Source organism: Artibeus jamaicensis, unplaced genomic scaffold (genome assembly GCF_021234435.1).
Source record: "Artibeus jamaicensis isolate MK-2021 breed Jamaican fruit bat unplaced genomic scaffold, CSHL_Jam_final contig_432, whole genome shotgun sequence".
NCBI lineage: Eukaryota > Metazoa > Chordata > Mammalia > Chiroptera > Phyllostomidae > Artibeus > Artibeus jamaicensis.
Genome location: NW_026521828.1, coordinates 3,894,479 through 3,906,365, shown reverse-complemented (window position 1 = coordinate 3,906,365; position 11,887 = coordinate 3,894,479). Strand labels below are relative to the sequence as shown.

General features: G+C 41.1%; 1 pseudogene; it reads right to left on the bottom strand.

Annotated features, from left to right (window-relative positions):
- Positions 1–1,133: 1,133 nt before the first annotated feature.
- LOC119065800 (succinate--CoA ligase [ADP-forming] subunit beta, mitochondrial-like) lies at positions 1,134–9,544 on the bottom strand (annotated as a pseudogene).
- Between the last annotated feature and the right edge of the window lie 2,343 nt (positions 9,545–11,887).

The following is an 11,887-nucleotide window of genomic DNA, read 5'->3' as shown; positions in this document are numbered from 1 at the left end:
TAGTTCATGTCCATGTGTCTTAAGTTCTTTAGCTTTTACATTTCCCATACTATTCTTGCCCTCCCCATCTATTTTCTGCCTGCCATCTATGCTACTTATTCTCTGTACATTTCCCCCCTCCTCCCACTCTCCTGTTGCTAACCCTGCATGTGATCTCCATTTCTGTGGTTCTGTTCCTGTTCTAGTTGTTTCCTTAGTTTGTTTTTATTTTAGGTGTGGTTCTTAATAACTGTGAGTTTGCTGTCCTTTCACTGTTCATGTTTCTTTAACTTCTTTTTCTTAGGTAAGTCCCTTTAAAATTTCATATAATAAGGGCTTGGTGATGATGAACTCCTTGAACTTGACCTTATCTGAGAAGCACTTTATCTGCCCTTTCATTCTAAATGAAAGCTTTGCTGGATAGAGCAATCTTGGATGGAGGTCCTTGCCTTTCATGACTTGGAATACTTCTTTCCAGACAATTGACATTGTCTGACAAGTCCTTGGCAAATATACTGTCATGGGACACAAACCTACAGGTTCTTCTCTATACCACAGGCTCATGAGGACTTGAAGCTGTTGGTGTTCTGTAATGATGAAAACGATGTTCAAATCATGAGGTTACTTCACTGAAAATCAAAAAGAATATTCCAGGGAGTGTTTGAAAATTTTGTCTATAAATAGTGATTGATCTATTTAGTTAGTTATTTGGCATTAAAGATAAATACTCCTTACTTTTATAAAACATTGTTTTATTATATCACTCTACTAATGAGGCTAGGAATTAGATACAATATTCCTAACACTAAAGAATAAAGCTTTATATTCACATTTGGTTTTTTTCATAGGACTCATTAATGAAGAATGTGGTACCCAACAATGGTAAACTGGCATGTGGCCAATCACATTCTGTAGAAGTGACCAAGAAGGGCTGCAGCAAAGGAGACCAGGCAACCTCATTACACATTCTTCATACCAACAACCCATTCTCAACAACAGAGGTAAATGCAGACCAAATGCTTTTAAAAGTCTTTATGCCTAGGTGGCAATATAACGTTCACGTACTGAAGAGAAAAGGAACAACAACAAAGAACACAGTACTTTTACTGATTATTGCACATTTAAAACATTCAGCCGTCCAGTGTATTCTCAGATCAGAGAATTTTCACATCCACCTGGGTTTGTTTGGCTAAGGTCACTATTTCAGAGAGCTTGACAACTATTTCAGGAGCTTCGTCCGAGTCATCACTAGAAAGGACTTTCAGCCCACTGTCCATTATCAGCGCCTTAGCGTCATCCACTCATGCAGCTTGTAACCATACCACAACAGGTATTTCCATTTCCAAATCCTCTATTGCCATGACTATGCCCTGTGCAATAACACCACACCGCAGGACTCCTCCAAAAATGTTGACCACAACAGCTAGGACCTTTTTATCAGAAGTGATGAGCTTAAACGCTTCTGTTACTTGGTGGACTGGAGCACCGCCACCGACATCAAGAAAGGTGGCTGGCATCTCTCCGTGAAGTTTTATGATGTCTGGTGTGGCCATAGCCAAACAAGCACCCTTCACGAGAAAATCCATCTGCCCATCAAGGCCAGTGTAGTGGATAATGCCTTAGCTGCATCTCTCTCCCTTCCGTCTTCCTGGATCCAGTCCTGGAGATCAAAGATTTTCTTCTGGTGATAAGCTGAATTAGAACCAAAATTGATCCTTGCATCCATACACAGCACGGCTCCATCTGAATCCTCTGCCATTGGATTTATTTCTATCACGGTTGCATCATATTTCAGAAAAAGGTGGTAAAGCTTGACCATGTTTTCTGCTGCAGAATCCACAGCATTAGGTAGAAATCCCATGTACTGTGCAAGCTGGACAGCTTGTTCCTTAATGATGGCTTCTGCAACATCAATACATTCTTCAACTATGGCTTTGGGAGTTTCTGCAGCAACATCTTCCATGTTGACACCACCTGGAGAACCTCCTCTCAATGCAGGACCTTGAAATGACCTTTCCATTGTTATTGCAAAGTCCGCTTCTCTCCTGGGATACCTATGCTCACAAACCAACACTTGATTGCAAAGTCTGCCCTTTTCTCCTGTTTGCTCAGTAAACAACTTTTTCCCAGTCATTTGTGAGGAAACAGCTTTTGCTTCTTCCGGAGAAAAAAAAAACTATCTCATTTCTCCTCTGAGACCACTTTCAAAGGTTCCTTTTCATTACCACCAGCTAAACCCTGTTCCTTTATCGAAACATCTATTGAGCCTAATTTTTTGGCAATTACACAAACTTCGTCCAGTGACTTAGCCATGTGTGCTTTGAGAATGGCAACTCCAGCTTCTTGCAACAACTCCATGCTCACTTCCTCAGGTAGTGAGAAGTTCTTTTCTTGGTGCTGCTGTACTCGGAGTCCATGGTTGTTAAACCTGAACTTGCCAGAACCTGGGTGGAGGCCTGCAGTGCCCTCCAGGGCAGCTGGCTCCTCTCTGTGTGGATATTTTGCTTCTCATTCACCCAACCACCCCAGACTATGTTTCATCTCTCTAGTTTTATGGCACAGCATGCTTCTCTTTGCCTCTGCAGACTCTTCTGATCTCTGGACCTTGCCCTTACTTTATTCAGAGTTGTTGTGCCAGCTTGATGCACGCAGTCACTAGTTACCTCTCTATCACTCACTCCCAGTCTCCTTGGCCTACAGTAACTACCAATAAAATGCTACGTTATGTGGTGGAAGGAAGTTCTGGAGCCCAAGACAGCTGCACACACATCTGCTCTCCCGCAGACAGCTGCATGACTCTTAGCGAGGCCTTTCCACCTGAGTTTCAGGTTTCGTCCTAGCAGAGTTATTATATGGATTTACAATAATTTTAGCAGACCTGATTCATTGGCATATCACATTTGCTCAGAAGTTGTGGTTATTATTATCTGAATTGCAGGCTTCGCATTTCATTCTATCCTACTGTTTTGCCATTTCTGATCCTCTTTGAGACTAAGAAAAAAATAATAAGTCTTACTCTTCACTAATTCATTCCTTCAGAAATTACTTTACTACATGCCTGTGTGGTGGACACTGGAACTGCAGCAATAAACAACAGAGATATACAGCATGGTGCCTGCCCTCATCAACCCATTAACTGAGTCAAAAATGCAAATGACTAATTATATATTCTGCTAATATTATAGGAATAAGTCTATGGGAAAAAAGTACAGAGTGGCCTGCCCTATTCTAGGGAAGGGATAGGTCAGAGAAAATCTTAAGAAAAACTCCTTAAAACTGAGGCCTGAATCACGAATAAGATGGCTTATTCAAGCAAAGAGAGTAGAAAGTAATCTCACAAGAGGAGAGAACAATGGGTGAGAAGGCCAGAAAGTGGAATAGATTCGCCACTTTTGAGGACCTGGAGAGAGAAGCAGAATGCTCGGGGGGAAGAGGGTCATTGTGAAACATATAAATAGCAAATGGGTCCATTCCCAAGTCTTTGAATGACTCAGTGAGCCCAGCAGCAAGGAATCCTTAGGACAGCACACTAGTAACAGGTTTGTTTGGGGATTCTGTTCGTTTTGGGGGGTTTTACACACAGAATTGAACTGTAGGCAGTCAATGTCACAGCAATGCAGGGAAAACAAGTGTCTCCTGGAGAATTCCTGCTTTGTAAATCTGTCTCAGCCTGTTTCAGAGACACTTTAAGGTAGTACCTGACAGCTAAATAATGTTCAGCCATCATGTGTCAGTGAAACTCATGATATCCCAGCCACAGAATCTTTCCCCTCTCTAGGTTCCCAGGCAAAGACACTCCTAAACGGCATGTAACACTTCACAACATTGACTGTAAACACCCACCTATTTATGTTTGTTCCCAGGTGAGCTGGGCCCTTGTCATTTCTGGTGCCTAGAACAGGGAAACACAAACAAAAACTCCATTTTCTTCCGTGCCTGGAACTTCCGCCCCCTCCGACTTGCTTGTTGTAAATCACTTACCTTGCAGATGAAGAGATGGCCTTTCTGCATCTTTCCTCCAAATGTTGCTCATCTCTGTCACCCATCCACCTGTATTGTCCTTGTCTCTTTTCTTCTCTCTGTGACATCAGACACAAACCTCCATGAAAGGGTCACATCTCTTTCGTTCACTACGCCCCTAAGATCAATAGAGCATGCTTAATAAATACGGGTTGAATTAATGTGCTGAATTCATGAAAAATGAACTTGTTCGCGTGACCCTGGGGGCCTCGTGTTCATTTTATAGACAAGGAGATCTGTCCAGGCAGCAAATGTAGAGCAACAATAGATTCAGACGCCACCAAGCCTGAGCTGTACCTAGAGAACTTATCCCGTCCTATTTAGCTAATTCCCTAGAGTAGACATTAAAGAAAAACTATTGGCATTTAGATTTTATTTCTTTTTTTTATTTGTTTGCTTCTGTAGAGGAAAATGTTTTGGCAGTTGGTATTCACTCTCCAAAAAAAAACAAAAGGCATAAAGGCAGAGTATCCGAAATACCTAGATAAAGGTAATCAAGCAAGAAACTGAACAAAACCTATTTGTCACAAAGGAACAGAAAACAGTGAATTAATCTAGGGCTCTCTGGGGACTGAAAATCACATGGGAATAAATGCTAGTGATGCTACAAAATATTCACCATGCATGAGCCTGAATTTGTTCTTGTAACAGAGTCAGGCCATTTTATCCCCAGGGTGTTCGCCTGTGTGTGCTCTATGGAACCTTCTCTGGGAGGGTTCGCAGTCAAGTAGGTTTGGTCTGAATACTTCACCCTCCTCTGCAATTAACACGTGCGACCGTGAAGGAACTGGTTTCATCTGTTTAACCCAGTGCTTTCCAAACTTATTTAACTTGAGAAAATGTTTTTCTCCTCCCTTTAATGCCAATTATGACTTAGAAAAGGTGACGTTCCCCAAAACACCCTTTGGAAAACACTTGTGTATAAAGTGGGCGATGAAAATGGATAAAAGGGAAAATTACCCCAAGTATGCATGCATACTAGCAGGTCTCTAACCACATGTAAATGTAAAGTTTTCCTGACAGAGCGCTCTCTCATTACTGCCTTCAATTCTGCTACTTGAGATATTTCTGTGTCTCCTAAAATCAAGATAAGTTAGACCATAAGAAGGATTGTCAGAGATGATGTCCTCCCCAAAATGAAACAGTGAGTTTAATATAAAGCTAGACATTCCAATAGCTTTAGCAATACAGCTTCCATTGTCAATCACATCTTTTAATGGATACATAGCCCCCAGCAACGTCCTAGTCTGTTTTTCAGGTGCTTTGTACGAAATGTGCTGAGAACTTCTTTTTCTCCCTTGCTCCTCTAACTTGGTACGACACTGTCTACTTTGAACACACAGCTGATGGCATTTCTGGGGGTTTAGAGGCAGGCGACACAGAAAGGCCTGCAGGAAATGTGACAGTCCTCAAGTCCTCCAGACATGAGCTGTGCAGTTAAAAGACATGGTTTCCCACAATGGAGCTGCATTAAAAGAGAAAAAAACTTGGTGTTGTAGACTAAACGTTAGTGTCCCCACGAAACTCTTAAGTTGAACCCTCATTGCAATGCAATTAGGAGGTGGGGCCTTTGAGAGGTGATTACAATTAGGTGGGATCTTGAGAGGAGCCCTCATGAATGGGATTAGTGCCCTTATAAGAGTGAGGAGACTCATGCTTCCTGTCTCTGTGCCAGATGAGGGTACAATGAGAATATGGCATCTGCCACCCACAGAGGGTCCTCATTAGCACTCAATCATGCGGGCACCCTCATCGGGAGTTCCAGCCTCTCGACATGGGAGAAATAAATGTCTGGTGTTTGTAAGCCCCCCCCCCCACAAGTCCCTGGTATTTTTGTTACAGCAGCTAGAATGGAGTAAAACACTTAACAAAAATCTAAAAATGTATTAATAATAAGAAATGTTTATGAAACATGCCATTTGTGGAATGGCCTTATCATTCTCCAAGAAGTTTCAAGTGCACAGAGAGAGCATCAGGAACAGAGTTCCTATAAGTGACAAATTTTCTTGGAAATTTTCTCAAGGCGTGCTCAATATTTATGAACCATTTTCAATACCACCAAGTATACTAGAGATGCAAAAATTCATGGGGCTGCCCTATGGAAGTTCAGGGTTAAATGTTGGGAACAAACAGGTAGTTAAATCATTGAAACCATGTGTAATGCGTGTTCTCATAAGATCAGATCCCACAGATTAGCATCATTTACCAAGCCTAGAAAGTAGGGGAAGGCTATCTCACAGAAAAGATTCTGGACTTAGATTTTGGTGGATCAAGATAGGTTTGCTTGATGGACATACTGAAGATGGGCATTCCAAGCAAGGAAAATCACATGAGATATTGAGAATCTGGTCGGTTCAAGAAAGTGTGAGACAGTGAGCGGAGTGGTTATTAAGAGGCAAGCAAGGGAGAGAAGTGTGTAGGGTGGTGGGGAGATGATACAAAACTACTTGCCCTCTCCCAGAATGTAATCATCATGTTAACCATTTTTAAGCTATCTCTCACCTGTCAACTAAGACTATTTTATCCTCATTTAAAAGATAAGTTAAATGTGATAAGAAGAATTTAATAGAGCTTTTTGTAACAGCAAGTCAGCACCAGAACTCATTATCTTTTGCCTGCAATCCTTTCTACTGGAAAACAGGAGTTTCTCAGTGAACATAGAATTCATTTCTACCACAAATTTTTAAACTTTTATGACACAAAATAGCAAATGGCTATTTGCACGGAAGAAGGAAGTTCCTATCCATTCAGACAGAAAGAAAGCAACAGGCCCAAAGCATCCTTACACCTTTCCTTCAAGCTGCAAACCCAGTGGTAGCGTTCCAGTCTCAACTGATGGAGACCCTCCCATAGCACCACGTCAGTGATGAAGAAGAAACAGTTGTCATTGTGATCCATTAAGATTCACTGGCTGCAGGTAAAATGCATAGAATCACTATTATAATAAGGCAGAAAGGGATGTTTTGGAGGGACACGGGGGCAGCTCACAGAACTGAAGGAAAAGCTACGCACCAGACTTCTGAGAGGGCCCGGCCAGAGCAGCTTCAGGAATCATGATTCACTGTAAGAACTCCATCCGATCAGTCTCCTCCAAAGTCCTTATCAGAATGAAAAAGCTGCAGCTATTTTAGGTGTTTCTCATTACCCTTAAGATTCAAAATCCAGTGACAGGATCTGATCTGGCTGGCTTGCAGCCCTTATCTACCCCTTAGCCAAGGGAAGGCAGACACCAAAACAAACTCGAGGAAGGTAGGAGACTTTCCCTAAGCTAAGCCACACACAGGCACCAACACAAGGGAGAGAAGATGCTAAGCAGACACAGTGAATCAAGGTCCACCACAGGCCATTATCATTTTTCTGCAAATAGTATCACACACCTGGAAATTTATAAATAACCACTTCACTTATTCACTGAAGTTTCCTCCCTGTACACATCTAAACAGGACAAGATGAAGGAGGTTTACAAGGCAGGGAGACAGAAAGTTGAGAAGTTGAAAGCAAGATCTAGGGGTAAACTACGGGATCAAATCTTACCTTACATTTACCTTACAAATCTTACAGTGGAACTACAGGTAGTTCCACCATTTACAAGTGGTGAGAATCCCACCAGGTTTCCTAACTCCCCTGTGCCTCAGTTTACAACTGTAAAATTAGGATGATAACATTAGGTGAGGCCATACTAGGGTGGCAATACTGGAGTTGTTAGGAGGAAGAATGAGCTAAAGCATATAATGCATTTAGTGCTGTGCTGGCTTCCTGTAAGCACTTGTTAAACACCAGTTATTGTCGCCTGGTTGTCTGGCCCTGTGACTTCTTTAGAGAATTCTCTCCTAAATCTCGATCTTCATATACCATCACAACATAATGACAGAAATTCAGGGTGAGAAGCATTTTTATTTTTCTTCACTGTCTTGTTTCTCTCCTACTGAAAAAGAATCACCAAGAGTCCATTTAGATTTCAAACTAATGTTCTGTGGCCAATTGTTCAGCATGGTTAGCACTCAAAATATAACTCTGGTTATTTTTTCAGAAGCATATAGCTAAGGTTAATAGAGGTGCCACTTTCAAAATGTATGTGCCCTGAGTAGCATAAAAAGATTATTTAAAAGGGCATAGGGCATAGGACACACCCTGATATTAAAAGGCCTAACAACTAAAATTAATCTTATAAGCTTCCAATACAATCTTCATTGACTCTGACTATTTTATCTAAATTACTTTTCTCCTCTCATTCGGGGAGATCTAAAAAACAAAGTAGGAGGAAGAAAAATTCTTTCATTTGCAAACCGATGCACAGACACCAACTACACCTTTTGAGCAATGGAAGGTACAAAACTTTGTCCTTTTGTTGTTTATTTCTTCTCTGTTTTTCTCTGTGGAGTTGACTGATGGCAGTAACAGGACAAAAATAAAATACCATTTCCCCTCATCAAGCCTTACTGCTTTTTAAATTATCTTAGATAGTCTTCATCTGTAAATACCGTATCTAGGAGAGCAGATGCCTTGAAATTTGCTAAGAAAAGTAGCTTTCTCTGCTTCTTAATCAAAAAAATATATCTTCGACATAAGTAAAATAGAGGAAGATTTCTGATTTTTTAAAAACTTTCTTTATGGCCCCAAAATGCTTGTTTTTGTTAATTTGTTCAGAGTTGAAAATAGAGGATAAAGTTCTAAATTAGACTAGATGGTTTTCTTCAATTACATTTCTGGTAGAGACATTTAAAATAAACTTCAAGCTAACAAATTATTGGTCAAAATGCTCTCAAAAATATTTCAAAGTTCAAGATTATGTCTTTATTGTCTTACACTTGTTTAGAAATTTACCACTGTTGGATTTTTCTAATTATTATTTAAAAGCAACTACATTCTTTTGACTCTCAACTGGTTCTGTTGACTTAGAATTTTAATGCATAATTTTACTTTTAAGTTATTTAAATTGGCTGGATTTACATATTACATAATTCAAAGGCTAACAAACCAAGATATTATGGGAGAGAAAATTCTCAGTTCTATACTTTGTTAATTAAGATGGCAGTAACCACCTAAGATATTTCTAGATAATCTAGAAGTCCCTAGAAATCAGCCAATTGTTTCATATTACAGGAAAAAGAAGACAAAAAGCAGGCAAAAATATAAATATCATAACATGACATGATGTTTCACCTGGTGTAAATTTTGCCCTATTCCCTAAATTTCCTCACTTAGTCTCATAATTTAAAAGACAGAAAAAGGTAACCGGGTGATGGTAAACAAGTGACTAATGAAGATCCTCCTTACTTATCACAAAAAGTATTCTCATGAATATTTACATATAATAATAACTACAAAACAACTTAGAATAGATAAACATAGACATTATTGCCCAAATTTAGTAGGAATTTCTCACAACACTACAGCTATGAAACTGGATAAGAGGAAACATCCCTTAACCAAGCTTTGGTTCATCAGACAGAACGACACTGAGAGAAGTTGCTTTCTCTACCTCTAGTCAGATGCCTGCAAGGTGCCAGATCATTACCAAGAAGAAAACTGGGTGGGCATTCATCTACTAAGAGAATGCTACTTGGAGATGCACAGAATCAATTCCAATATTTTCACCATAAATATCTATCTTTGCTGCAGACATATTTGCCGCAAGCATTTTCACTGCATAACTAATCAGCCATAAAGTAATTTTGCCATAACATAGATAAAGTAACTGGCTGATAGTTTGGGGTTTTCTTGTATGATTGGTTTCATTTCTTCATTAACAAATCAACCACCAGGGACTTCCGCCAAGATGGAGGTATAGGTGGATGTGCCGTGCCTTCTCACACAACCAAGTTCAGGGACAACTAAATATTAGCAACACAAAACACAGCCAGAACACGGAAAATTAAACTTTTCGGAAGTCCGTTAACAACAAATTCTGCAGCCTGACCGGTAAGGGGCGAAACCAGTGGCTGGTGGAGCGGGATTGCACAGGAGGACTCGGTCAGACGGGCTCAGGCGCGGAATCCAGGCGCGGAATCCAGACGCGGAATCCAGACGCGGAATCCAGGCGCAGGGTTGGACCTAGTGAGCGACCGAGCGAGCTACCAGGCGAGCGACCGCGGAGGAGACATCGGGGAAGTGGTGCTGCGTGTTGACTGGGGTCGCCTATTTGTGCGAGAGCGGACAGGCGAGGGAGTGGGCGGTTGGACCGGGCCCGGCGTCCCCGCGGCAAGCGGCAGTAGAGGGCGCCGCCATTTCCCCGCTCTGACCACACCCCCACATATAGCGTCACAACCCAGCGACCTGGGAATCCAAGGCACCCCTTCTCACACTTAAAGGGCCAGAACAGACCAAAAATGTCGCAAATTCTCAAAATCCCTGAGCCCATACACCTAAGTGATGAAGAAATAGCAAAACTCTCAGACGCACAGTTTAAAACACTGGTCATCAGGATCCTCACAGAACTGGTTGATTATAGCCACAAATTAGAGAAACATATGAAGGTGAAACTAATTGAAATGAACGGAATTGCACAGGAAACCAATAGCAATGAAAAGGAAACTGGGACTCAAATCAATGGAGTGGACCAGAAGAAAGCAAATAATGGCCAAACAGAAAAGAGTCAAGAAGCAAGAATTCAAAGAAATGAGGAGAGGCTTAGGAACCTCCAGGATATCTTTAAACGCTCCAATATCCGAATTATAGGGGTACCAGAAAGGGGAAAGGCACAGCCACCAGTGCAAAACTTATTTGAACAAATAATAAAGGAAAACTTCCCCAATTTGGCAAAGGAAATAGACTTCCAGAAAATCCAGGAAGCTCAGAGAGTACCAAAGAAGTTGGACCCAAGAAGGAACACACCAAGGCACATCATAATTACATTAGCCAAAATTAAAATGAAGGAGAGAGTCCTAGAGGCAGCAAGAGCTAAGGGGATAGTCACCTACAAAGGAGTCCCCATCAGACTGTCAGCAGATTTCTCAACAGAGACCTTACAGGCAAGAAGGGGCTGGAAAGAGGTATTCCAAGTCATGAAATCCAAAGACCTCCATCCAAGATTGCTCTATCCAGCAAAACTTTCATTTAGAATGGAAGGACAGATAAGGTGTTTCTCAGATAAGATCAAATTCAAGGAGTTCATCATCACCAAGCCCTTATTATATGAAATGTTAAAGGGACTTATCTAAGAAAAAGAAGTTAAAGAAACATGAACAGTGAAAGGACAACAAACTCACAGTTATTAACAACCACACCTAAAACGAAAGCAAAGTAAAAGGACAGCTAGATCAGGAGTGGAGACATAGAAATGAAGATCTCAAGGAGGGTTAGCAACAGGGGAGTGGGAGGAGGAGATGGGGGGAGAAGATACAGAAAATAAGTAGCATAGACAGTAGAAAGAAAATAGATGGGGGGGCAAGAATAGCATGGGAAATATAGAATCTAAAGGACTGGAGACACATGGTCATAAACTAAAGGGGGGGTAATGGTGGGGATGGGGGGGTAGGGTGGAGGGGAATGAAAGGGGGAATAGAACAACTGTAACAGCATAATCAATTTAAAAAATAAAAATTAAAAAAAAAAACAAAAAAAAGAAATAAAAACCAAATCAACCACCACCTTCAGGGACTTGATTCATTTAGGCTAGCTGTCAGTTTGGTTGCATTTCTCCAATGATGAAGTTTTCACAGTTACTCACGTTTTTATGTTATATGTAAATCTTGGCCCTCATAATGGTCTTCACGGTGATGAACAGATGAGGCAGTAATCTTAAAATAGTCAGCACTGTTTCAAGATGACAATAATTTGCCAGAAGGGTTGGTTTCTCATTCTGAAAGACATGACATTGGGAGGAGAGAGAGGCCAAGGGTACTCTTGGAGGGCAGAGAGCTGACCCCACATTTTTCATGGAGCAAGG